Consider the following 26560-nt stretch of genomic DNA (forward strand, 5'->3'; position numbering starts at 1 on the left):
ACATTTCTGATTCAATGAGTAGAACATCTTTCTGCTCTTTTTACCCTGCTCTGGAATTACTAGGGTCCTCCACACTGAGAGTAAGGGACGCATGCAGAGCTCTGCTGCCTCTCCTAGGGCACTATGAGGAGCCCACTACAGAAAGAAGAGAAGCCCCATCCCCACCATGTTGATAGCTATGCCCCAGATCTGGCTACTGTTAGACCAAAAGCCATCTACTTCAGTACTGAGGAAATGGTAATAAGAAGGAATAAGAAGTTATTGTATATGATATCCTAAGTGATAAATAATTATTTGCTATACATAAGTATAGAATATTTATATGCCAATTTGAATTACTATGTAATCTTTTAGTACTGATAATTTTCAATTTAGAAAGTCAAAACAGCTACTTCTCAATGGCCCACAGTGTTCAGCCTCAGATTTCAGTGTCCTGTGATATTTCTTCCACAGTGCACTAGAGTTAATTGTCCTAGATTTTGAGCTGGAGACAGGTGTATTCTGGGTACTTTGTTTCATCCCCTCTCTCTTTCTCTATTTTGCACGATGGCTTTGTCTCTCTGTTTCTATTTATTTTTCTTCCTGTTCCTCAAGTCTACTGCTAAAGCTATGAAAATTCTGACTTCTCATTGAGAGTTCTCACTAGTGAGTTTTGGGGATATAATTTTTCCACCAATATATATTGTCTGTGGCTCCTGCTTTGGTAAGAGTGCCACTCATTTTATCCCAGCTTGGCTCCAGTCATTCCTTCTCCTTCTCCAAACCTGTCTACCAGCTCTTTAATCCTTAACCATGGGGCAAATTCCATAGGAAACAGTATTTTAAAATGTGTTTTGAAATTGTGGTATATATACACAATGAAACATTATTCAATTATAAAGAAGAATGAAATTGTGACCTTTTCCAGTAAAAGAATGGAACTGAAGACTGTCGTCCTAAATGAAATGAGCCAATTCCAAAAGACAAAGGCCAAGTGTTCTCTCTGATAGGCAGATGCTAATACATAAGGAGAGGGGAGGGAAGAGTAGAAATACTTTGGGTTAGACAAAGGGGAATGAAGGGAAATGAGCAGGGATGAGAATGGGAAAGACAATAGAATGACTCAGACATTACATTCCTATGTTCATATATGAATAGACAACCAGTGTAACTCTACATCATATACAAACACATGAATGGGAAATTATGCTCCATGTTTGTGTAATATGTCAGAATACATTCTACTGTAATGTATAGCTAAAAAGAACAATTTTTTTAAAAAAAAGGGTTTCTGTGAGCCCTGAAAAGCAATCTCTCCTTGTTCTTCTTACATGACCTCCTGCAAATTTTTTATCATTCAGGATCATTTGCCTGGTTGAGTTGTCTTGCATGTCTGAGTTTTCTCCTAGGTGGTAAATTTTGAAGGATTTCTTTAAACTATGGTATAAATTTACATATAAGCATAAACAAATATATATATAATGCATCGAGAATTGATCCATTTATGGTTGACCATTGAGCTACATCCTCAATGGTGGCAGTGGTAGATGCACTGGCTCACCACAGAGGGAAGGAAAACAGAGAGAGGAACACTGTGGAAAGTTTGGTATGGAAAAAAACCTGAGATCAGAAAAGTAGCCTGAACTTAGCTGATCCAGAGGCTGCACCATGAACTGGTGTTTAAAAAGTGCTCTGTGTTTCTCAACTGCCCATTGTCAACCAATGCAGGAGCCATCTTGAAGCAGCCACACTACAAGTGCTGCTGTGGGAGCAGGGAGACCACAGCAAGAATTGACATATTGCCCCGGCAAGCACCTACCATGTGACCCAGGGTGTACCTAGAAGAACATGAGTGAAACAGGCCCTGGAACTGGCCTAAAAACAGACACACAGAACAATGGTATAAAATAGGACAGACAAAATTACAGATACAGTCATCCGATCCTTAAAAAAGGTGCCAAAAACATACATTGAAGAAATACAATCATTTTCACACGTGTTGATGGGACAACTGTTGTGTTTAAAAGAATGAAATGAGACCTTTATCTCTGACCCTGAAATCAACTCAATCTAGATCAATGACATTGAATTCGACCAGAATCTATGAAACTCCTAGAAGAAAACATAGGGTCAAGACTCCAGCTTTTAGGCATAGGCATTGAATTTCTCAATAGAACCCCTAAAGCTCAGGAAATACTCTAAGAGTTAATAAGTGAGATGACATCAAATTAAGGAAACAATTAGGAATGTGAAGAGAGAACCCACAGAATGGGAGAAAAATCTTTGCTAACTACTCTTCTGTCCCAGGATTAATGTCTACAATATATACAAAGTTCACCAAACTTAACAATAGAAAATGAATTAAACAGATACTTCTCAAAAGAAGAAATAGAAATGGCCAACAAATGACTGAAGATGCTCAACATAATTAGCAATTAGGGAAATGCATACCAAAACTACACTGAAATTTCATCTCACACCAGTTGAAGTGGCAGTCATCAAGAATACAAAGGATAATGAATAGGAGGCCCACTAAGCTGCCACTGCATGGGTGAAATGTGAAGCCCATGACACTGGGCCGCTCGGGTTTTGGTGGCTGGAGGTTAAGAATATATTCTAGGAAAGTTACATAGGATGTTTTCATCAGCTCCAACCTCATAGTTGAGATAGCCATCTAAAATCTCATTGGAGATCTCATAGATCTGACTATAATTAGCTTTCTCAAAAATTCTTCCTATCAAAAAGCATCAGGAATGAAAATCAAAGATATGTTCCTACCATTTCAAGAAGTTCCTGTACAAGCCAACAAATATCTAGCAGATCAGGTAGTTTCTTTTATCATCAAGCAAATACTCAAGCCACCAACACAGAAGAGATCACAAAAAATGTCTTTTTATCAATGATTTTCACAGTGACCTGTTAGAGTCATGAAATCAATTCTGTGAGTAACTGAATGTTTTTAAAATAAAATAAAATATAAAATCCCAGAATGCTTTGTGTAGACCTTTTGCCTAAATTATGCACATCTCTGGGAATATTGAGGTCCAATTTAATATATGAGAAAACTATTTGATAGAAGGAATATAATACAAGGAGTGTATATTGATTAAGGAATGGCTTTCAGTCATTTGCTTATGAGTGTCACTTGGTGTCCATGATGGCAAGGTTAATGTGCACTCTGGCTTTATATTACCATGACTTGCAAATGGATGTGAAATCTGAGATTCATTTGCAGACTTTCAGTACGTTTTTTGGGAAAGATGTTATAATTATCTAGGCTATATATTTTTTTCTTTTTATGTATTTATTTTTGTTTTTGAATTACTAGCAATTATAACATTTCAATCAAACTAGAATAAAGTGCTGTTAAAATGGATAATTTCTTTTTTTTTTTTTTGAGAGAGAGAGAGAGAGAGAGAGAGAGAGAGAGAATTTTTAATATTTATTTTTTAGTTTTCGGTGGACATGACATCTTTGTTTGTATGTGATGCTGAGGATCGAACCCAGGCCGCACGCATGCCAGGCGAGCGCGCTACCACTTGAGCCACATCCCCAGCCCTGGATAATTTCTTTATTAGAAGAAAGAAGGATAATTCAATGAAATATCAGGAAGTATATTCTGCATCTGGAAGTGTGAAAATTGATGCTATTGTGTAAAATATTGACTGTAATCTTCCAAATTCAACTTTTTCATTTGAGCTACATTTCAAAAAGAAAATAGTTAAGTATAAGATATTATAATAAAGATTACTTAAGATATGGTTTTGTCCATTGGAGAAGATAAGGCTAAGGGAAGTTAGCCAACCCTTAAAAAACAAATGCCAGATTTTTTTTTTTTTTTCTGATATAAGGAGGCTGATTTATTGTGGAGTAGGGAGGGGGAGCATGGGAGAAAAAGAGAAATTCTAGATAAGGCAGAGGGGAGGGAAGGAAAGAGAGGCAGCAGGGGGTTAACAAGGATGGTGGAGTGTGATAGACATCATTATCTAAAGTACATGTGAAGACACGAATTGGGGTGAACATACTTCATATATAACCAGTGATATGAAAAATTGTGCTGTATATGTGTAATAAAAATTGTAATGCATTCTGCTGTCATTTATTTTTTAAAAATCAATTTAAAAATTTTAGAAAAATGTGAAAACTTTTTGAAAATTATAGGCCTCAGTGTATTATTTGTAATTATTTTCCTGCAAATGAAAGTTTAAAACCTTTAAATATAAGAGACACTTGGAAACTCAACTTGCTGAATATTTTTCAAAAAAAGAAAAAAGACATAAAGTTATCAACACAATTTCTTCATTGCCCTACTGCTGCTGAGAAAGACTTACTCTCATTATATTTAGTTACATATCATATGTCAAATGAGAAAATGGCTCACACGGTTGCTGAAAATAAATATTCTTCCACCATTTTTGGATATGGTATGTATAATATTTGATGATAAGTCAGCCAAAAAATTAAAAAATTATACCTAGTGACAACAAAACATCTCTTCAGATTTGTACTATTGCAAACATTTAGAATCAACATTTCTTACTCAGTTACAATCTTGTGTAGATTTTGCAGGCCAGCTGGATGAAAGCACTGATATTAGAAGCTACACAGTGCTTTTAGTTGTTTATGTCAGGTATGCATGGCAGGATGATTTCATGGAGTATTTTTTGTGCTTTGTAAATTTAACCTCTCATTTAAGTGAATTAGATATTTTTACAGAATTGGAAAAGTGCATTTTTGGTCAATATAAATTAAACTGCAAGAAGTGTACAAGAATTACAAGTGATAGAACAGCAAGCATAACTGGAAAACACAGCAGAGTAATTAAAAAATTGCTGAAAGTTACTAATAATGGTGCTGTGTATGTACATTTTTTATTATGTATTCATCATGGAGCTTTAGCATCCAGAGAAATTCCACAGAATCTCATGGACGTATTGAAAAATGCAGTAAATGTTGTTAATATTATTAAAGAAAGCTCACTGCATAGCTGATTTCTTGAAAGATTATATTCAGAAATTGAAACTAATCACACCCACTTACTGTATCATATAAAAGTTCATTGGTTGTCTCAGGGAAAAATCTAACAAGGGTGTAAGAGCTAAGGAATGAGATTCACAGTTTTCTCATTGAAAAAAAATCTCATTTAGCCAATATTTTTGAAGATGATATTTGGGTAACAAAATTGGCATATTTAACTGATATTTTTGGCATTTTTAATGAACTGAATTTAAAACTACATGGGAAAAACCATGGTACTTTCCAACATGTTGAATGTATCCAAGCATTCTCAAAGGGATTGTTGTCAAGGCAAGCAAGGTTTAAAAGTAATCGCCCTAGCTATTACATGTTCCGGAAGTTTTTATGACATATTGAAGAGAACATTATTAATAAAACAATTTGAAGGAAATGAAATTAGAAGTATTGTTGTATCTCACTTCTCTATCTCAAACATTTAACCATTTCTTTCTAGAAGAGAAACTTGAGACGTTTCCATTTGCTTTTCAAAACCCTGAATCAATAATCAAGTTAAACTTAGTAGCTAAAGAAGAAAATGAATTATTGCAGCATAGTTCTTCATATATGTTGAAGAATGATTATGAGACCGTAAATTTATCAGCATTTTGGATTAAGATAGAGGAAGCTTTTTTTGCTAAGTAGAAAGAGGATACTGCTATTACTACCATTCACAATAGCTAGTTTGTGTGAGGTAGGCTTTTCCATCTTAACCCAGTTAAAATAAAAGGGAGGAGACAGACTGAATGGAACAGCAAGTATGTGGGTAGTATCATCTTCCTGTGCTCCAGACTGGAAAGAGCTGTTGAACAGAAAGCACACTTCTCACATTAAACCAAATCTTCCCTAGCTTTTGCTTTTGTATTATTTTTAATGTTATTTTGTAATATTTTCCACTGTATTTAAATGTTAGTGGAACACAGTATGTGATAACTTCATTATGCTTCCTATTATGCTTTAATAATAATAAAATCAATGATTTTATGTTTATGGAACTAGAAAAATACAAACAATAAGAAATTCTAGAGAGGATGTGGAAAAAATGGAATACTTTTTCACAATTGTAGGAATTGTAAATTAGTACAACCAGTATGAAAATCAGTATGGAGGATCCTCAAAAGACTAGGCATGGAACCACCATATGACCCAGCTATATCACTCCTAGTATTTATCCTAAAGAATTGTAAGTCATCAAACTACAGTGATACATGCATAGCATGTTTATAGTATAGCCAAATTATGCAACCAGCCTACCTGTACTTCAACAGATGAATGGATAAAAAATGTGGTATATATACCAATGTAGTTTTATTCACCCAGAAGAAAAATGAAATTATGTCCTTTGAAGGAAAATGTATGGAACCGTTATGTTAAATGAAATAAACCAATCTCAGAAGGTCAAGGGTCATTCATGTTTTCTCTCATATGTGAAAGCTAGAGAGAAAAAATGGAAAAAGAAGTTTGGAGGCTGGGATTTTATGAAAATTAAAAGGGAATCAGTAGCATAAAGGGATCCAGCAGGTGGGAGAAAGGGAGGAAGGGGGGAAAGGTTGGGGAGTAGGGATATTGACCAAATTATATTGTTATATTTTGTACATGTATGGATATAAGACAACAAATCCCATAATTTTGTACAGTTATAATGTACCAATAAAAATGTAGAAAAAAATAATAAATTAATTTAAAAATTAAAAAAAAACTTCGTGACCTACTGTAGACCTACAATTTCTTCAGATAAAAGAGACTGAGGGGTAATCATTAACTAATCAAGCAGCATGTTAATCCAATACATTTCTATACACACCTCTCTTTGCTCATAAAGCTGCTCTGTCTTGTGTTAATCTTTCCCCTCTCCTGATCTTGGAGCTGAAGATGCTGAGGCTTCGGTTTCTACAGAGAACTGTTGTAGTACAATTAATTAGACACTCATATTGACATTGCTTGTGACTCTTTCTACCTATGGGAAAGGTTTTGCTATAAAATTTCCTCATTCTGATTTTACTTTATAAAATACCATTTGATCAATGGGCAGCTAGTGCTTGTGTAATAAGAAAGATCGTTATTAAAAAGTCTGGAGGTAGGGCAGAAAAGGGAAGTTAAATAAAATGACAATTACTATTTTTTAAAAAATAAAGGAATTAACTTTGGATACTTGCTGAATATAATTATCTTAAATACTATCAAATTAATATTAAATATTTTTCTCTTGAGCTGTTTCAAAGCATATTATAATTGAGGTTTTATTGCAAAATGTATACAAAGTAAAAGCCAACAGTGAGTTCTGTCTCATAGAGAGCATAAAAGGGGAGCAAAAAAAGAAAATGAATTTTATCACTGTGTTGTGCCCTAGACTCTGTAGGAAGGCTTTGGCAGAGGTGGGAGTGACTATAGGACACGTCTTCATTCCTAGCAGTTCAGGATTCAAATGTGATATTCAGTTTTGAAACACTGTGCTGATATCTCCCTGGTGTACTGACTAAAGCAACTTGTGTTCTAGCAAAAGCACTGTAATCTTTCAAACTGGAGCTCTGGCTCTTCTTCAGTACATGGTACTTGCTGCTTCTTGATGTTCATTAGTAAAACAAAAGCATTGGACTGAAGCAGAGGAAATCCACAACAACCCCCACCCCAGCCACCAGCTAGCAGACCTCCTAACTGGTTTTTAAGCTGCTCACACTGTCACCCAAGAATAGCACATCCAATCCATAGCAGCAGCAACAGCAAAGAACTAGTATCCCAGAATCTTCCCAATAGAACAAGAGTTCCTGGCTGCAGCCCAGACAGGCTGACATGGGGAAGTCACAAAGCTCAGGTTGTTAAGGGTGGGGGGATGTGTGCTTCTTGATCTTAAATAGGCCAAAGTTCCCAGCTGGTACATAGGGAGAGGCTGGCATAGGTCCCACAGGAAGCCAGAGCTGGGAGGGACTGTCCTGTCAGTGACAGAAGAGTTCTATTCTGGACCGGAAATCATCAGGAGTGAGGGTGGTAAGGGCACTGCCTCTGCCAAGGCCCCTGACATCCAGGCCTCTCATTCTCAAGGATCTGCACCAGGCCATGAGACCTGGAGGGCCTGATGCTAAGTAGCTGGACCAGGGCTGATAGAGAACAAGCCTTGAATTTAGAGTCTGGGAGACTGCAGTGGTTGTGAAGGCTTTGGAGAAATGAATGTTGGCAGGGCAGCTTGGGGTTAGCATGGGCTGATGCTTGGTTCTTGGTCCTAGTGAGGCTGTGGGCCTGGGCTGCCCCAAGTGGTCAGCCAGTGCCATATGGGGGAGACAGCTTGTTCCTCACTTTGGAGGATCATTGTAGCAGAGCAAAGGAGGGGTTGAAAGGATCTTAGTGGAGCCCTGTGGATGGTGGCAGCTGTATCCTACAGGCACTGCCTCCCTTAGTCACACTTCTGCTGCAGGTGATTGAGCCCTGTGGCAAGCTGGAGCCAGAATTATATTGTAAAGCTATAACTGGGGCAGGGACTGGCTCAGGAGTAGGGTGTTCACCTGGCATGGGCGAGGCCCTGGGTTCTATCCCTAGTTCCTCTCCCTGCAAAAAGCTGGAATCATCCTGGGCAGGAAGACTGTGGCTTGCATTTTCTTTCCCAAGGCAAGAGGTCAGATGCAGGCCCAGGTCACTCCTTGCATCTCCCTGGCCTTGCTCTTGTCTTCCATCTCCCCCTCCTGCAAGCCTCCTTTTCTCCCCACCAGATCTGCAGGGCTCCCTCACCTCCTCCCACTTGGAGGAGTCATCTGCAGCTTTGGGTGGTGAGTGACCATTCTCTCCTTCTCTGCTCCTGGAAGGGCCCAGCCCAAGGACCTCTTTTCCACAGCTGGGCACTTTGCCCACATTGGACCCTTTCTCATTCTCCCTGTCACAGTCCACCTGGCCTCCTGACTACCCCCAAGTCAGTTGTGACTGCATCTGCAGCATAGTGGGGGTGGGGGCTCATGCCTGCCCCTTAGAGTGGCATCTGAGCTCCCTGCACTGTGCTTAGTACTAGAACATTCCCAGCACATGCAGGTGCTCCGAGCATGGTGGTGCCTAAATTAATTCCCCAAAGTAGAGGCAGGAGAACTGAGGCTTTGCCCTGACAATTTGGCCTTGGGGCCAAGCCCAGACCCCACAGGCTGTCCTTAGTAATGGACAAGCAGAGGGAAGAAGTGCCCAGACAGTGTCAGGTGGGGGTGGAAGACAAAGCATGGGACCCCCAAGGGCACTCAGGCTTTCTGACATATCCTTGATAAAGGAAGCAGGTGGTTTGAGTGCATCTCTCTATGAACCTCAGTGGTATCACCTCCTCCCCCAGCCCAGGTACCCCAGGAAAATCAGCTGCAGCCTGCAGTCAGAGGTCTCCCCTTTCTCTCCAGAGCTTCTAGGGATTAACAGATCTCTCTGTTGACTTGCTAGACAGCCATTAATGCCCAGTTGGGAGTGTGCACCCCAGCAGGGAGGCTGGTGACTAGTGACCCCCTCATATTTCCCTGTGTCCTGAAGTGTGTGTGGGCAGGCAGTCCACAGTTGAAGTACATGGCTGTTTCTACCTGGGGCCTTGCAGATGCAGGGTGACAGAGCTTGTTCCCCACCCTCCTGGGGGAGTCTGTGTGACCTTCTAGGCGGAACCCTGGCCCTTCCACACAGGTGTGCTGGTGCTGCTGTCACTGGACTACCTGACCTCGCTCTTCTACTGTATCCCTAAGGCTGTGCTGGCCACCATTATCATCATGGCTGTGAACCCACTGTATGACACCAAGATCTTTTGGACACTCTGGTATGTTAAGAGTATGTATATGGATCAGGCAACAGTGCCCACACCTGTCACCTGGGAGGCTCAGACAGGAGGATGGCTAGTAGGAGAGCAGCTGGGCAACTTTAGCAGGATCCTCTGTTAAAATACAAAGGGCTGGGGTGTGGCTTAGTGTGAGAGCCCTTGCCTAGCCTGTATGAGGCCATGCAGTGCAGTCTCCAGTGCTAAAAAATATGTATATTTTTTTTACAAAAGGAGAGAACACTGTAGCACTGTGTCTGCAAACACTGAGGGCATGCTTAACCACATTCATCCTCACAAATTTGTTCTATTTTGCTTACTGAAGTGTAAGAACTTATTCAGTTTGTGTGGCTTCCTTCCCATGACCCCAGTGAGTCACCAAATGAAAGGAGTGGTTATTTTATCCATGGGCTTCTGTGCATATTTCATATTTTGAGTAGCTTTGGAATACATTGTCATGCCTGTATGCAATATAATGCTCTCTTGAGGGAAACTGAGGCTTGTGGGTGTGAAACATTTCTGAGTCACATATGTTGGGGGGACTTTATGGCTGCACTTTGACCTCAGAATACCTCCTCAGCAAAGGAAACCTATGAGTCTGGGGGTTTGTGGTACCCACACAGCTCTATCCTGAGCCTTTTGATAGCTCCAATGCTCTCCTCCCTTTGAGATCCCTTGAGGGAAGGCCCAGGCATGTCCTGCCTGAACCTCAGGCACAAGAAGGTCTTCATCTCTCCAAGGCAAATGTACCAGGTGTGGCCTGTGGCCGCTGCCCCTGAGGCTCCAGAAACGGGAGCCCTTGGGGCTGCTTTAGATCCATGACCACCACTGCTTCATGTGTGAGGACCAGAAGGCTGTCCTGCTGACTGCAGGGTGCATTGGGCTCAGGTGGTAGTGGGAAGCCAGGGAGGAGAGGTGCCTCTCAGCAGACTTTTCTCCCAGTGCTGGACCTGCTACCTCTCTGCATTAGGTTCCTGCTGTGTTTCTGGTAGGACCAGTACAGCAAGCTGGATGGGATTCTGGTGTCCTTGCTCATCCTCCTGCACTCCATAGCCAGGCCCAAGACCCAGGTGTAGATTAGGGGTGGACACTCAATGGTGGAACTCCTTGGCCTGGCTGTCCTGGTGTTTGAGTTCATGGGTAATTTCAGTCTCTGCTGAACATGTTGTCCTTTGGACATGCACTATAGCAGTCTCCACAGTGCCTGGCCTCCTGCCAGTGCCCCCTTCTGTTCCTCCAGCACCCTGGGCTCAACATGGGCTTCCTGCTTGGGACAGGCAAGGCCTGACAGAGGCTGTGTCCAACCTGCCTCCAGGACTCAATCTTTTCCCTCTGCCTTCCAAGGTGTCAGAGGAGCTGGTCCTTTTCTTACAGCCAATCAGTGGCCTGCACTTCTCTGACATTGAGGCCCTGTGGGAGATGATACTGAACCAGGTCTTGGAAGGTATGTGGCTGGGCTTAGGTCACTGTGAGTTCCCACTGCCCTCTGTTCCACTGCTCTCTGTTCTCCTGCCCTGGCTTTCAGGACTGAAGGACCAGCCCCAGCCATCAGGGAGACACTTACCTGCTTGCACAATCATGAGGTTGACACACAGATCTGCAGTGGGCACTGGACCCCAGAACACCCTGCTGTCTGCTTCAGCAAGGACCACAGTTCCCCAAGTGTGGCTCCCCCTGTCATGTGGGTCCTGCCACCCTGACATTCTCACTAGGTGTGACAGAGTGGACTGTCCCCCAGGATCCCCATAGCTCTGAGCAGTCCTGGAGTGCACACATCTACAGCATCGACTACACCATGGTGCTAGGGCTTGGTGAACTCCTGGAGGACTTCCACAGGAAGGGTGTTGCTCTGGTCTTTGTGGGTCTACAGGTAGGCATGGCCTGACCCCTTTCCTCTAACCTTGTTCCTGACAGCCTAAACTTCACCTCTGCCTGTCCTCCAGGGGCCACTCCCCTGCTATCAGTACCAATCCATGTCTGCAGCCAGACTATATTCAGCACTGAGGACATCTGGCTTCAGAGCCATGTTCATGGCTCATGGTTGTCACATTCTTGGTGGTTTATGCACAACACTCCTCCTGGTGGTCTTTAGAGACCATTCATATAGAGATCTCTCCCCTGGCAGCAGATCCCTTGGCAGGCTGCCCTCCTTCCACCTATCTATGTCCCGGCTGCCTACCCTGCATGTTGGGCAGGTGGGCTTGTGCCCTGGACTGGAGCACATCTGTTCACGGGTGCTCTACTGGCTGCTGACCTAAAGGGGTTTCAGTACTTCTATATCCTCGAGGAGGCAGGTGGGTGCAGAGGACACTCTCCAGTGAGCTGGGCAGTCCAGCATGTCCACACTCTTAGGGATCAAGACGGGACAGGACATGATCGGAACATCCAGAAACTCTGGGAAAGGGGAGGGCTCTAGGGGCATGGGTGGAACCTTGTATCTTCTTTCTCTGCAGATGTTTTAAATATTTGTGTGTGTTTGTGGTAATCTTTAAATACAAAGAAATATCTTAAATATGTCTCCTTGATTGTGCATCTACCAATCAAGATAATATATCATTCTAGAAAGTCTTCTCAGGCCTTCACCCTTAGAAAGAACCACTGTTATAGCCAGCATGGTGGCACACAGCTATTATCCCAGCAACTCAGAAGGCTAACACAGGAAGAGTGCAAGGTCAAGGCCAGGCTCAGCAACATATAGATCCTGTCTCAAAGTAAAATGTGAAAAAGGGCTGGGAACATGGCTCAGGGGTAGAGCACTTGACTAGTGTGCTTAACACCCTAGATTCCAGCACTGCAAAAAAGAAAAATAAAGATTGTTTTTGTGTCTGACTTTCTGGGCTCAATGCATTCTCTGTGAGATTCCTCTGGTTTGTAACTAGAAGCCATTCAAATGCAGAGGACCAAAGGGTAAGAGAACCTGGCACAACTGCAGAAAGCCAGCAGTACCCAGCAGAGAGATGGACTACACAGGAGGATGACCTGCTCAGAGACTCAGGCAGAGCCCAACAGAGCTAGTGATGCTAACCCAGATGGATGACCCCTTCCTGGCCCTAGACCCTAAAGGCCAGCCTTTAATTTCATTGAACAACCTGAGGCACCCTTACTTCTTCTTTTTTCATATTTATTTTTTTCTTTTTACTTATACGTGACAGTAGAGTTTATTTGACATATTTATACAAATGACATATGTCTTACACTAATTAAGATCTGAGTCTTGAATTTGTACTTTATATGGAGATTTATTGTCGTGTATTTATATATGTGTATAGAAAAATAATGTCAGCTTCATTTCGCTCTCTTTCCTATTTCTGTCCCCATTATGTTCCCTTCATTCTCTGTGGTTGCTGTTTATTTTTTAATGACTGAATATGTTTATTTTGAGTAAACTGTATGATGCTACATATTTGTACCCCTGAGAGGAAAATGTATATTGCAGCTAGCAAAATGAAGAAATCTTGATTTTTATAATATTAAGCAGCATACTTAATATCTGTAGATTATTGAATAGTACAATCATATTACCATGTGTATCATCAAATTTTATACTTAATAGTATATTTCAAGTGCTCAGAATACCTGAAGGACCTGCTTACTTCTAATTTGAAGAGTCCATATTCTTGCATGGTATTTTGGGTTATACCCAGCTGTCCCTGAATGTGATATAAAGTAGAATTTTTGATTCAATTGCAAATAATAGATGTATCAAAAAAGAGATTCTAAAGTTGTACATTCTTATGATAATACATTCTCAATGAATACTATCATGGGTCTCTTGCATCTTCAGAATAATTTTTGCCTAGCATTCAAAAAATATGGTAAAGACAAGACTAGAACAATGTCAAAAATTTCACAAATTTCTCCATTTTACCCACTCTATTCAAGCCTTTCCTTGCCCTGGATATTAAATCCAGAACCCCTCACATGCTAGTCAATTATTCTATCACTGAGAAACATTCTTAGTACTTGGAAGAAGTACTTCTACTTGTGGTCACAGCTCCTGTTGGGCAGGTATTCCTCCATTGCTACAGATCTTGCTCATTTCTGGGTCACCTTCCTTCTTGTCTCTGTAGGGGAAAGCAGACATGGCTTCTCATTTGTGGCCTGTTCATTAGTATTTTGCCATTCTCCATTGTTGTGTAAAGGTAAAATTTTTAAGCTGATTCTAAGCCACAGAGCCAGAGTTAAAGTGTAAAGGACCGGACACTGTGAAGTCTCTAAACTGCAAGGCTTGGTTTGTAAAGTAAGAGACCATTGATATGTAAGAGACCATTGATATGTTAAATACCTTGGCTACCCCGAAGCCTTTGATCTCTGTAGCTGTTAGGACAATAGCGGAGCTGCCCCAGTAAACATTCTCACTGACTCCTCTGGTGGTCTGATAAAACTTGGGACTTTGAGTTGCCTGGCACTAGGCACCACAGGCCCAGAACCAATCAGTTTAAATATTCCCCCCCCACTTAAGAGTAACCAATCACCCCCTCACCCCCGTCCAATCTGTTCCCGCCAGTAAATGTGCTAATCTTGACTCAGAGTTGTTGTTCAATTTTCCCGCGTCTCCTGTTGATTTGTTCTGATGTATGCAAAGCCCCCCCCCTCTCCAAAAGGTGTACTTAAGCTCAGCTTAACCTCTGCTCTGGGGCCTGGGCTGCTCTTCCTTTTTGTGTGAGCCGGTCTGGGGACTCAGCGCGCTGAACTGGATCCTAATAAACTCCCTCTTGCACATTGCATAAAGTTAGTCTCTAGGTGGTCTCTTCCTCCGACGCTTCGCCGGACCCTTACAGTTGCCCTTAACCTTTGGCAAACTCTTTAATTATACTTCTGTGAGTATTTTCACTTCTGTGAAACCGTAAATTTTTTTCAGCACATTGTGGTGTTCCCTCTCTCTTTTTTCCTAGAATAAGCTGAAAACTAGGGACATTAATTCTCCTTTAAAGGTCTGGTAAACTCAATTAAGAATACAGTAGGATCTGGTCTTTACTTTGTTGGAAAGCTTGTTATTACAGCTTCAATATCATTAGTTTTTAATGTTCTGTATAGGTTTGCAATATGCTCTTGGTTCAACTGTAGTAGGTTTTATATGTCTAAAAATTTGACCATTTTTTTCTATATTTTTTAATTTATTAGAATATAAGTTTTCAAAAAAAGTCCATAATGATCCTTTAGATTTCAGAGATGTTTGTTATCTCCTTTTTCATCTCCAATTTTATTAATCTGAGTCATCTCTTTCTTTTGGTTAGTTAGAATGAGGGTTTATCAGTCTTGTTTAACATTTTGAAGAGTCAACTCTTTGTTTCCTTAATCCTTTGTATTTTTTATTTTCTATTTCATCATTAATTATTTACTTCCTTCTACTGATTTAGAAATCATTTTGTTCCTTTTTTTATAGGGCCTTGAAATGCATTATTAGGTTGTTATTAGAATCTTTCTGAATTCATTTTTTTATTTGTTCTAACTAGGTATACATGACAGCAGAATGCATTTCAATTCATTGTACACAAATAGAGCATAACTTTTCATTTCTCTGGTTGTATACAATGTAGAGTTACACCATATGTGCAGTCATGTATGTACCTAGGATACTGACATTCATCTCATTCCACCATGTTTTCTGTTCCCATGCCCTCCCTCTTCCCTCCCTCTTCCCTCCCTTCCCTTTACTGAAAGTCCCTCCATTCTCTTCACACCACCCCCATTATGGACCAGCATCCACTTATCAGGAACAACATTCAGCCTTTGATTTTTTGGGATTGGCTTACATTGCTTAGCATGATATTCTCCAACTCCATCCATTTACTGGCAAATGCCATGGTCTTATTCTCTTTTAATGCTGAGTAATATTCCATTTTATGTATATTTTACAGTTTCTTTATCCATTCATCTGTTGAAGGGCATCTAGTTTGGTTCCACAGTTTAGCTATTGTGAATTGAGCTGCTGTGAACATTGACCGTGCCTGTGTCACTATAATATGCTGATTTTAAATCTTTTGGGTGTAGACTGTTGAGAACCACAAAAGGAGTGGTTGGGAGGTGATGCCAGGGAGCCATTAAGATGATGATAATTAAGTTAAGCTGTGTATAATTGCTGTGACTGTATCATGCTGGATTGGGGCAGGCTGTGTATTCAGTTGTATATGGACCCCCTGCTGTCAGGCAATAGGGTGGCTCCTGCTGCCTCAGGCGCCCGCTATTTTTGAGTTCTCAGGGAGTTTCCCATTGAGTTCCTGTTGAGTTCTCACGGGGTTCCCATGGAGTTCGCGGAGCCCGGTGGAGAACTGAGAGAGTTCCCGGGCAGTGCGCGTGGAGTGCTGGTGGAGTTCAGGCAATAAAGGAGTTCCTGTTTGAACCTACAAGTGCCTCTTGGCCGCTCGGTTATTTTGTGCCCAGCCAGACTGCGACAGTTGACCAAGAAGTGGGATAACTAGGTCAAATGGTGGTCCAATTCCAAGTTTCTGAGGAATCTCCATAGTGGTTGCACCAATTTGCAATCCTATCAGCAATGTATGAGTATAACTTTTTCATCACATTCTCACCAACACTTATTATTGCTTGTATTCTTGATAATTGCCATTTGGATTGGAGTGAGATAAGATCTTAGAGTAGGTTTGGTTTGCATTTCTCAAACTGCTAGAGATGTTGAACACTTGTTCATATATTTGTTAGCCGATTGATGGGGCAGAGAAAAGCTGTGAGATGACCCCAGAAGAAGAGGGAGCCCATGGGGAGCCCCAGGTATAACTCTGATGTTCTTTAGGACAACTGGAAATGACAGATCAGGTGACAGAGGAAGGAAGAGGGTTTTGCAGCTTGGTGGCAAAGGCATGCTCTACCCAGAACCTGCCTGGATCTACAATGAGCTCTAGCCAGGTAGGAGACTCAGCAACATCAGATCTTGATGCAGCATCCATGCTGTGGCTGGGGAGGACACCAAGGTGAACCAAATGACTTCAACTCTGTTTAAAAGTGATTCTGTTTTTTTTTTTTTTTAAATTGAAGCAATAGCTTTGGAGTTTTTGTAAAAATCATAAATGCCTATTGTAAAAAATGCAGAAAACCACTTTCCTAGCCTCTTTCCACTCTGATGATCACCCAGAACTTCCTATCCCTGGGATTCATGCATTGTCAGCATGTGGGCACACTGCTGGCTCCATGTGCTCCATTCATGGTGCTCTGTGACCTACATTCTCATACATCATTTGCTATGAATTACTGTGATAATGAATAGTGTAAGGATAAGTGGTTTTTAATGTCTGCATCTATATCATAATATTCATAGTGAGCTCTCTGTTCAACTGGAATATGGATTGTTTTACCCTAAAATTCATTTGTTTGGTTTTATTTTAGGGGGATTTTTTTTTGGTGGTACCAGGGTTTGAACCCAGAGGCACTGAGCCACACCCCAGTCCTTTGTATTGATTTTTTTGAAATTTTGAGGCAGGGTCAGTCTAAGTTGCTGAGACTTGGATCCTATTGTGAATTGAGCTGCTGTGAACATTGATGTGGCTGTGTCACCATAGTATGCTGATTTTAAGTCTTTTGTGTCTCTGTAGCCAAGGAGTGGGATAACTGAGGTCAAATGTTCGATTCCAAGTTTCTGATGAATCTCCATACTGCTTTCTCCCAAGCTGCTGGGATGCCAGACTCAGTGTGAATTTTACAGGGCCAGAGCATCTCAGTTTGGACCAGTTGCTCCTGAGGGACATTGGTGGCTGCATATATATTATAATATCCATAGTGAGCTCTCTGTTCAACTGGAACATGGATTATGGACAGATTGTTTTACCCTAAAATTCACTTGTTTTGTTTTATTTTAGGAGGGACAGCACAGTGGTGGAGTATTCAAATCCAGGTGCTGTTCCAAGCAGGTGCGTGTGCATGCCTGCACTCTTGCCTTGGGCTGCAAGAGAGTGAGCCTCTGGACAAAGGGGGTATGGGGCCCACCAGGGCTATGCCCGAGACCAGGGTCCCCAGCTTTTCCCTGGACTGGGTGAACTTATCTCTCCAATCCTTACCTTCCACACCTAGATGATCTTTACAAGGGCTACTGCCAAGGTTGGAGCAGGTGTGCATTGTGACAGAGCTGGTAACCTGACCTCCTTCCCCTCATCTTGCCTGGTTTTCCTCTCTCTCTGCACCTCAATAATCACATGTCCATACCTGTTACCTCCATATCCTGGGGCTACACATCCATGGATTCAACTTGACTCCATTCTTCTCTAAAAGAAAGTCCGAGCTGGCTCAGTGGTCCACACCTGTAATCCCAGTGACTCTCAGGGCTGAGGCAGGAGGATCACAAAAGTCTCCCAATTCCAGGACCGCCTGGGCAGCTTAGCAAGACCTTTTCTCAATATAAAAATAAATAAGTAAAAAGAACAGGAGATGTAGTTCAGTGTTAAAGCAACCTGGGATGTGGTCCCCAGTGTCAAATGGAAAAGAAAATTAAATAACAACAACAAAAATAAAATAAAGGGCCACCAGTAGTGGAACCACAGAGCTGATTGGAATGAGGAATGTACCTTTTTGAATCATGATTTTTGTAGAAAAATCATGGTTATAAAATGTGTCTTATATGGCTCTGCCCTTTGTAAACTCAGCCAATTCTGCTTCCCTGTTTTAAAAGAATATTAACCCTCTTCATGGATGAAGTTTATCCCATCATGTGAATTTGTGCAGTGCCAGGCAGATGGGTTTTCCAGAAGACTCCTGGCAAAGGTTCATGGAGCTACTGCTTGCCATGATGAATCTGGCCCCATCTGCAGGTGAGTGGGGTTCCTAACTCCATGTGGCTATGAATACAGCCTTACTTGGAAATGGAGTCTTTGCAGATGCAATTAGTTTTTTTTTTAATTTTGTTTTAATTGTAGTTGGAGATAATACCTTTATTTTATTTTTATGTGAAGCTGAGGATAGAACCCAATGCCCTTCCCATAATAAGCGAGTGCTCTACTGCTGATCCACAACCCCAACCCCAGATGTAATTAATTTAATTCTGATTATATTGTACTGGTCCAGGATAGGCCCTAAGTTTAATATGAGCAGTGTCCTTGTAAGAAGAGACAGAAGCCCAGACATACAGGAAAACACCCACTGTTGATGCAGACAGATCAGGGTGTAAAATATAAGCCCAGCACACTCAGGATACAGCTCAGACATCCAGGGCTCTGCCCTGCTTTAAGGTCATTTACCATTGGGGGGAGGGCAGGAGGTGTGGAGTAGAGTCTGGCTGCTGTAGCTGAGAAGGAGCCAGGAGCCTGGAGGGTCATGGGTCATATCAGGGGCACACACACCTTATGTGATGCAGGCATGTATAATTATTTTTTAAATAATAATAATTATTATTATTTTTTGGTACCAGGAATTGAACCCAGGGATGCTCTACTATTGAGCCACATCCCCAACCCCCAGTCCTCTTTACTTTTTATTTTCAGAAGGGATCTTACTAAGTTGCTTAGGACCTTGCTAAATTGCTGAGGCTGGCTTTGAACTTGTGATCCTCCTGCCTCAGCCTCCCCAGCTGCTGGGATTACAGGAGTGCACCACTGTGCCTGGCTTCTTTTTCAATAGATGGTCTCTATATTGCCCCAGCTGGCCTTGAACTCCTAGCCTCAAACTGTCCCCCGGCCTCAGCCTCCTGTGCCTGACTCAATAGCTGTAGAATTTTGATGGAGGTGAAATCACATTTTATAAAATTGCCTCCCCCCTTTTCTGTGGTGCAGGGGATGGAATCAGGACCTCGTGTGCCAGGCAAGTGCTCTACCATTAGCTCATCTAGCCTCCTTAGTAGCTGGGATTATCAGCATGCACCATTGTGCATGGCTTAAAATTAATCCTTTTAAGTGACAGTTCAGGTACCTTCAGCTCACAATGTTGCCCAGCCACCCACTCTGTCTAGTTCTGAGCCATTTTCATTACACCAAAATAGAGCTCTATCACCATTATACAGCTACCTCAGATTCTGGCCTCTCCCAGGCACCCACAGTTCTAGCAAATGCACAGCCCAGATATATCAGCTCAGCTGCACCCCAGCCTTCTACCCTGTTTTCTACATTCAGGCAGCAGTGAGGGTAAATTAGTGCGTTTCAAAGTTTTCAACAAATGACCCTGAAGGGGAAATGCTTTTTTAATACTAGATGAATCAAATCTGGTTATGCTGTCGACAGCCCAGCTGGGTCAGGGCAGTGGGACAGGTGGCCAAGACCCCAGGGCAGACACCCAAAGTTGGACATTGAGACAGGTTTCCTAAGAAGTGCTACAGAAGGTTCCATGGAGAACAGGGGAGGGGTGGGACTTTGTGCTTCTCCAGGGAATAGTGTTCCATCCCCACAGTGCCTTTCCCTCTCCAATGTGCTCTGATCTGCACTAGTTTCCCCAGGGAGGGGCTGTGGGGGTTACCAGCAGATCAGCTTAGCTAGCTTTGTCCCACCCAAAGTACCCAGAGAACTTGGTGAGAACACAAAAGAACTTGGTGAGCACACACAAAAGTAGCTTTCTACAGGTAACACTAACTTGCCTTGATTCCCAGCAAGTGTGAGAGAACGCCAGTGTCCATGGGACAATGTGTACTGTGGACATTCTGGCCCAGCTATGCTCTCTAATTAGTGCCTTGACATGGCTAGATTCTTGTGAACAGAGAGGGAGACTTAAGGGACATGGTGTTTCATTGTCCTCTTTTTCCAGGGATGACAGGTCAAAGAAATCCAGCCTTACTAAGGAGGGATGCCTTCCAGGAACTCCACAGAGGGAGTACACCTTCCTGTTGTTTCAAGGATGCCATGGAATTGGAGGGGGTAGCAGGGATGAGCCAAGTCAAAATACTACAGAAGTCACTATCCTTACAAAGCCCCACCATTTTTCTTAAATAAATGCTCCCAGATTGCTGTCTCCACTGGTTAATTTCCAGAATTCTTATGAAACTTTCAGTATTATTCTATGTGGCCCTGAAGGACTGTAGAGATAAGAGCAAGCTAAGATTTTAAGAGGGAGAGGTGAAGGGAAACATTTAGCATAGAGAGGGAATCAGGAGGAAGGAGCATGGGAAGGAGTGGGAAGATACTAGAGATGAAGTTGGCCAAATTATGTTTCCCTGTAGGTACAAATACACCCCTATGATACTCATCATCCTGTATAATTAACACACACGAATAAAATGAAGTGTTGTTTTTTTTGTTTGTTTGTTTGTTTTTTTCCTAATTTCCAGAATTCTTAAAAAGCTGATTGGGCCTTTTTTTTTTTTTTTTTTTTTTTGCAAGTTTTCTCACTGGTTTTGTTGAGGTGAGAATTCTCAGCAGCCCCCACTTGAATTTCTCTGATGTCTCTGAAGTTCACATTTAAGAAATAAAAGAATTAGCATCATAAGTTCCCTGTGAAGGAGGACAGTGACCCACTAGCTGGCCATGCAATTCTGTTAGGGATGGCAACCAACACTAAAAGAATATGACTCATCCTGGGCCCAGGGGCCACACCTATAATCCCAGCCACTCTAGAGGCTGAGATGGGAGGATCCTAAAGCTCTCCTGGCCCTCGGTGGGTGTGAGGAGGATTCGGGGACCCGGAGCCCGCGGAAATCAGGATCAGAGCCTCCTCCATTACCTGTCAGCGCAAAGCGGCAGGCGACGCCTCCTGGGGGGAAGGAGCGGTGATCTGGGAGGGTGCCAGTTCCTCTGGGGGAATGACGTGGTGGGGAATTCTGGCCACATCCCTATGTACCCAGCAGTGGCTAGGAGGCTGGCTGAGAGGAGGCGCCTCGAGGCACGTGACCTGTGGATGAAAAGAGCGAGGGACCTCAGCTAGGCTCTTTGCTCTGTAGGTGCCAGCGGGTAGGTGACGGGATCTCGCTGGGCAGGATTCAGACATGGGTGTCTGCGGGTCTCGTGGGTGCCAAGGGTCCCTGTGGCAAGGATTCACTCCTTGGATACCGGATTCCATTGCGTAGGGTGCGGGGAGGCGGAATATCGGTCTCCTGGGCGCCAGAGACCTCTAGAGAAGGTGATGCGGGATGCAGGTGCGGGTTATGAGTCTCGCTGGGCTGGGTGCTGTCCAATGGGCACTTAATGTCCCACGGGTCGGGGTGCAAGGCCGGGTGGTGAGGAGGCCCTGGGGCAGTGTTGCGTCCTTAAGCGCAGGCCGCCTCCTCCTGCTGGTTCAAAGTTTCCGTTTCGCAGGGATGCGGTTCAGCGCTGTCCCGACCCCAGCTCTCCGGCTGCAGGCGGTGGGGCTGCAGGCCTTTTCTGGGTACGGTGCGACATCCCTGGAGGACAGTCCACCTACCCGTGTCCCCCTCCAGCCCGGGGGTCGCGCAGGAGCCCCCAGACAGCACAGCTGGGGTGTAAAGGCTGCAGCTAGAGCGCTTAGCGCAGCGGGACGTGGGATCTGGGACCTGTGCCTCCGCCTCTGTAACCGCTGTAGTAACTTTTAGGAGAAAGGCTCGCTTTCCAAGCAGCTTTGCAGGCTGCCTAGGGGTCATCTGTGTTAGGCCAAGGTTCTTCCATAGCTGAAGTTCCACCTGAGTTCCCTGCCCACCTCCTCCAAGTTCTCAGTGGTTGTCTGGAAAGCTGGCCTGGCCTGCAGTCTGAGCTGCAGTCTTAGCCTCCCTGGGTGATGGCCGAGACAGAAGGGGGCTTCTGGATGGAAGGGGATCCAGGGCAGAGTGGGACTTGGGATTGGGCAATGACCATGAGCAGCCACCGGAGTCAAACTGCTGCTGGATTTCCATTGGCCAGGGGAACTTTCTGGCTACAGCAATCTCACTTTCTCACAAAATGAAACTTAAATGGGACTGTGGTCACATGACAGGAGGCACAGTTTATAGCTGCTGCCTTGGGAACTCTTGCTTCTCTTTCAGACCTGCAGGGGAACGGACACTGGGCTAGAGGATCCCCCAGCCAGAGACAGCACATCTCCTGCCAGGAGGCCTCCAAGTTCTGTAGTCAGTGTGAAGAGAGGCTGCCTCCTACAGCCTCAGGACCAGGCAAATCCCAAGAGGCACTGGGGTAAGTGGAGAGTGTGGGCATCTGTGCCTTCCAGGCAGATGGGAGCAGGGCCAGCTTGCAGCCTCAGGGAGGCCTGGCCCCTCCCCACACAGAACTCTTCCCAGGGGGGCACTTTCCTCAAGCAGTTTTGTGAGGTTCTTTACTGGAGTCATCATCTGTCCTGCTTAAAGTTTCCAGTCTCTTTTCTTTGAGGGAACTGGAGTTTAGTCCCCCTTGGGGATGAAAAGCCTCCGGCTGAGCTGAAGGGCCCTGGATATTCCAGAGGATATCTTGGGAGGTTTCTGAGGCTGCTGGAGGGGGAGGGCTCTGTGTGTTTGCAATACCCTGGGAGGGGTCCCCGCAGCCTGCCCAGGCTGTCGGTGGAGGGACAGGAGGGCACCAGCTGTCAGATAGGTCTTTCTTGCTGAAGACAGGGATAGAGAAACTACCTCCCCTGCTCTTGTCCCACTGCCCCAGAGCCTAAGTGGCACAGCACTCCCAGAGGGCAGAACTGCTCTCCCCCAGCCCCAAGGACACCCAGAGCACCCTTTGAATCTGCAACCTGTGCATAGCAGGGAGTGCCTGGGAGAGGACCACACATGTGCTCTGGAGAGATGCCACACACACCTGTGCTTGAGTGGGAACAAAGTCCTTATTTCAACTTGCTGCTCACTCACAGCTAACCCTTAGTCCGAGTGTTTGCAGGTGTCATGGGTGTGAGTGGATAGGGGTGGGTTCTCCCCCTGCTCTGCCTGGGCACGCTCTCATTTTCAGGTGCTTTCTTTGAGCCACAGGAGGTGTGAGGAGGCAGCTGCTTTCTTTGGTTGAGTTTTGCTTCCTTGGTGTTTTGTCTCTGGCTCTTTGGGTTACAAAAGTTTTGGGGTTCTGGCTTTGAATTACAGTGAGATTTGGAGTCCATCTTTTCTTCTGGAACCTAGCTGGGACTTGCACCTTGGGCCTAGGGCAGATGCACTTGGTGATCCTGAGTGGCTGTAGATTCCTTGCCTTGTGAAGATTGAGTTGTGGAATGGTGAAGCCTGCCAGGGTTCCCCACCCCTGGGTATCAGGAAGAACATCTGCCAGCTGGGGCCTTGGCGGGAGGGGAGGGTTTGCAGTCCCAGAGATTTTTTAAAAGCCAAGCTGCTAACTGTGATGTTCCCAGCATGGTGCTAAACATGACATTATTATAAATCCCTGTCCTACAGATGTTGAGAGTGAAGCACAGAGAGGTTAAGTAACTTGTCACAGCCACACAGCTAGTAACAGGAAGAGATAGGACTTGAACCCTCTGGAGCCCACATGCAGGTTGAACTGTGTTTGAGGTCTTGCTGGTCCTGGTTTGAGGGAGAAAAGGGGCACTGGTCTGAGGGATAAACAGTGCCAGCCTGTCTTCATAGGCTTGCTGTGGGGTTGGCATTAAAATCAATGATGCAACAAGACAGGGGTGTCCCTGACCGTGGCCAGAAAAGCACAGCACCCTGAGGGGCTTCATTTAGTCCCCATCCCTTTGGGAAGTGGCAATCCACCTTCATCCTGCTGCAGAGCCTCCCTGAAAGGCCACTGCCCTCTGCCCCTTGTTATTTTTGGCAAGGGCCTGGGATGGGCCCAGAACCACTTGCCAGCAGAACCAGAACAAAGGGGGATCTTCCTGAGAACAGGGACATGGGGCCTTTTTATCAAATGCCCCTGATTCTTCTCATACTGGAGTCCTACTGTGGCAGGAATCACAGAAGAAGCAGCAAAGGGCAAATCTCTAGCCATGTCCCTGAGCCCTCAAAGGGGAGAAGTTATATTCCTAGGGGTAGTTATTTACATTCCAAAAGGCAAAGGATAGGGGTCTATTCTATTAATCAGGTTTCCTGGAGATAACTGACTAGAAAGAGCAGGAACCCTCCCTTTTCTAGGCACTACTTCTCATTGCAGTGTTTTTATAGTTTATTTTATATCCAGGCCTGGGTTTGTCATCCATTACACTACCAGGGGCTGCCTTCCAGGGGGTGTCCATCCCTGCAGGTAGGGGGAGAGGGCAGAGTGGCCTGGCACCTCACCTAAGTCAGAGCCTGGCAGGGGTGCCAGCCCTGGCTTCCTCACACCTGGGGTTAACTGTTTACAGGAATTGAAGCTGAAATGGGAACTGGGAACTTGGCTCTGCAGCAGAGGGAGGCCACTCCTCTCAGTCACTTGGAGGTTCTCCAGGTGGTTTCACCTGCTACTAGGAATCCCAGGCCCCCGTGTGTTCTGCCAGGTACCCAGGTCTAGAGGTCCCTTGGATGAAGGCATGGGGAGAAACCTGGGGTCTCTGCCCAGGCAGGGGGTGGGGGTGGGGTGAAGGCTTTGAGAGGTGTGGGCCACCCTTTCCTGCCCAGGTACCCAGAGACCCAGTTGGAACTCCTTCCCCAATGCTGGGAGGTTCCTGGTGGAGGCGTGATGGTCCAGGCAGCGTGTTTCTTTTTTATTCTGTGTTTTCCTGGAGGATGTATGTTTCTATGATGGAGGAAGTAAGTTCAGAGTCGCCGGAACATCAGGGCTCCTGGGAGGTGGGGAGTGTGCTGCTTGGAGCCAGGATGGTGAACACCACTTGGGAGGGAAGCAGCCTTAACTCTGAGGCCCAGGGTGGGTGTGGTTCAGTCCAGTCCCTCGCATGAGTGGGTAAGACCCCATCTAACAAGAATGAAGTCCAAATAGCAAGGTCTCTTCTGCTTGAGGCCTCCCAGGGGACTCCACTGGAGGCCCAGCCTGGGAGGGAGTGCATGTCCACCAGGTGGGGAAGAGGCCTGGGCTGTGGCATCTGGAGTCTCAGTTTTGCTCCCCTCTGCCCCCAGCACCTGCCACACAATGGGCTGGCAAAGCCTGCTGTGCTGTGCTCTGGTGTGTTTGCTTTTGAGTTGTAACAGAATTATCAAAACATACATTTGGCATTTGATCTCTTGAAGTGGAGCATTTCAGGGGCCTTTGGAGCTTGTCTAGTGTCAGTGAGCTGGTGTGAGCTTTCACACATTTTCTGGTCCTGGGGACTGAACCCAGGGGTGTTTAACCATTGATCCACATCCCCAGCCCTTTTTATTTTTTTATTTTGAGACGGGGCCTCATTGCTGAGGCTGGCTTTGAGCCTGTGATCCTCCTGCTTCAGCCTCCTATGTTGCTAGGATTACAAGTTTTTGCCACTGTGTCCAGCTCTTCCTCACATTTCTAAGGAAATTGGTGTGCTGAGCAGATGGAATGCTCTGACCTGGCAGGGTCTGAAGCTGTGGGCAGCCTGGCCTGGCTATGCCCATCCACCTGCAGCTGCTGGGCTGCTTCCCTAGACAGATTCCTGCTCCTGGCCAGTCTGTCTAGAGAACATGTTCCTGCACCCCAGTACTGAATGCTTACCAGGGCAACCTCTGCTAGCCCCCAGCCTCTATAGCTGCCTTGGCTGCAGTGTGCCTGAGGTTTCATCTCCTCTTCCACCCTCCCCTCCCCAGTGCTGAGGGTGCTTCATTTTGTTCATAGTCCAGTGGGGTGGGCAGAAGTGGCACCTGTGGATCCAATTATAATCTCCATTAACAGGGAAGCCAGTTGTCTTTTGGAAATCAGATGGACACTTGTATTTGTTCTTGTTGGATTGCCTGTTGAGATTTACAGTCCCTGGGGTTTGTTTGTGTTGCAGAACACAGGAAGCCAGGACCTGGCTTGAAAGTTTGGGTATGCCTAGGGTCTTGCTCCTTTCTGTGGTCCTGGAAGCCCAACCCTTTTGCACATGACAGCTATTTCCTCAGGCTGCAGGTGAAGGTCATGTTGGTCAAGGTCCAACATCCAGCTCATCATCTGGCCCCCCCAGGAGAGGGTGGGTGTGTCCAACTCC

General features: G+C 44.6%; 2 pseudogenes; both read left to right on the top strand.

Annotated features, from left to right (window-relative positions):
- Positions 1–123: 123 nt before the first annotated feature.
- LOC143640243 (sodium-independent sulfate anion transporter-like) lies at positions 124–21799 on the top strand (annotated as a pseudogene).
- A 112-nt stretch (positions 21800–21911) lies between these two features.
- Positions 21912–26560, top strand: part of LOC143387893 (E3 ubiquitin-protein ligase RNF213-like) — a 100304-nt pseudogene continuing 95655 nt past the window's right edge.

The sequence above is a fragment of the Callospermophilus lateralis genome, unplaced genomic scaffold (assembly GCF_048772815.1).
Source record: "Callospermophilus lateralis isolate mCalLat2 unplaced genomic scaffold, mCalLat2.hap1 Scaffold_143, whole genome shotgun sequence".
In the NCBI taxonomy this organism is placed as follows: Eukaryota; Metazoa; Chordata; class Mammalia; order Rodentia; family Sciuridae; genus Callospermophilus; species Callospermophilus lateralis.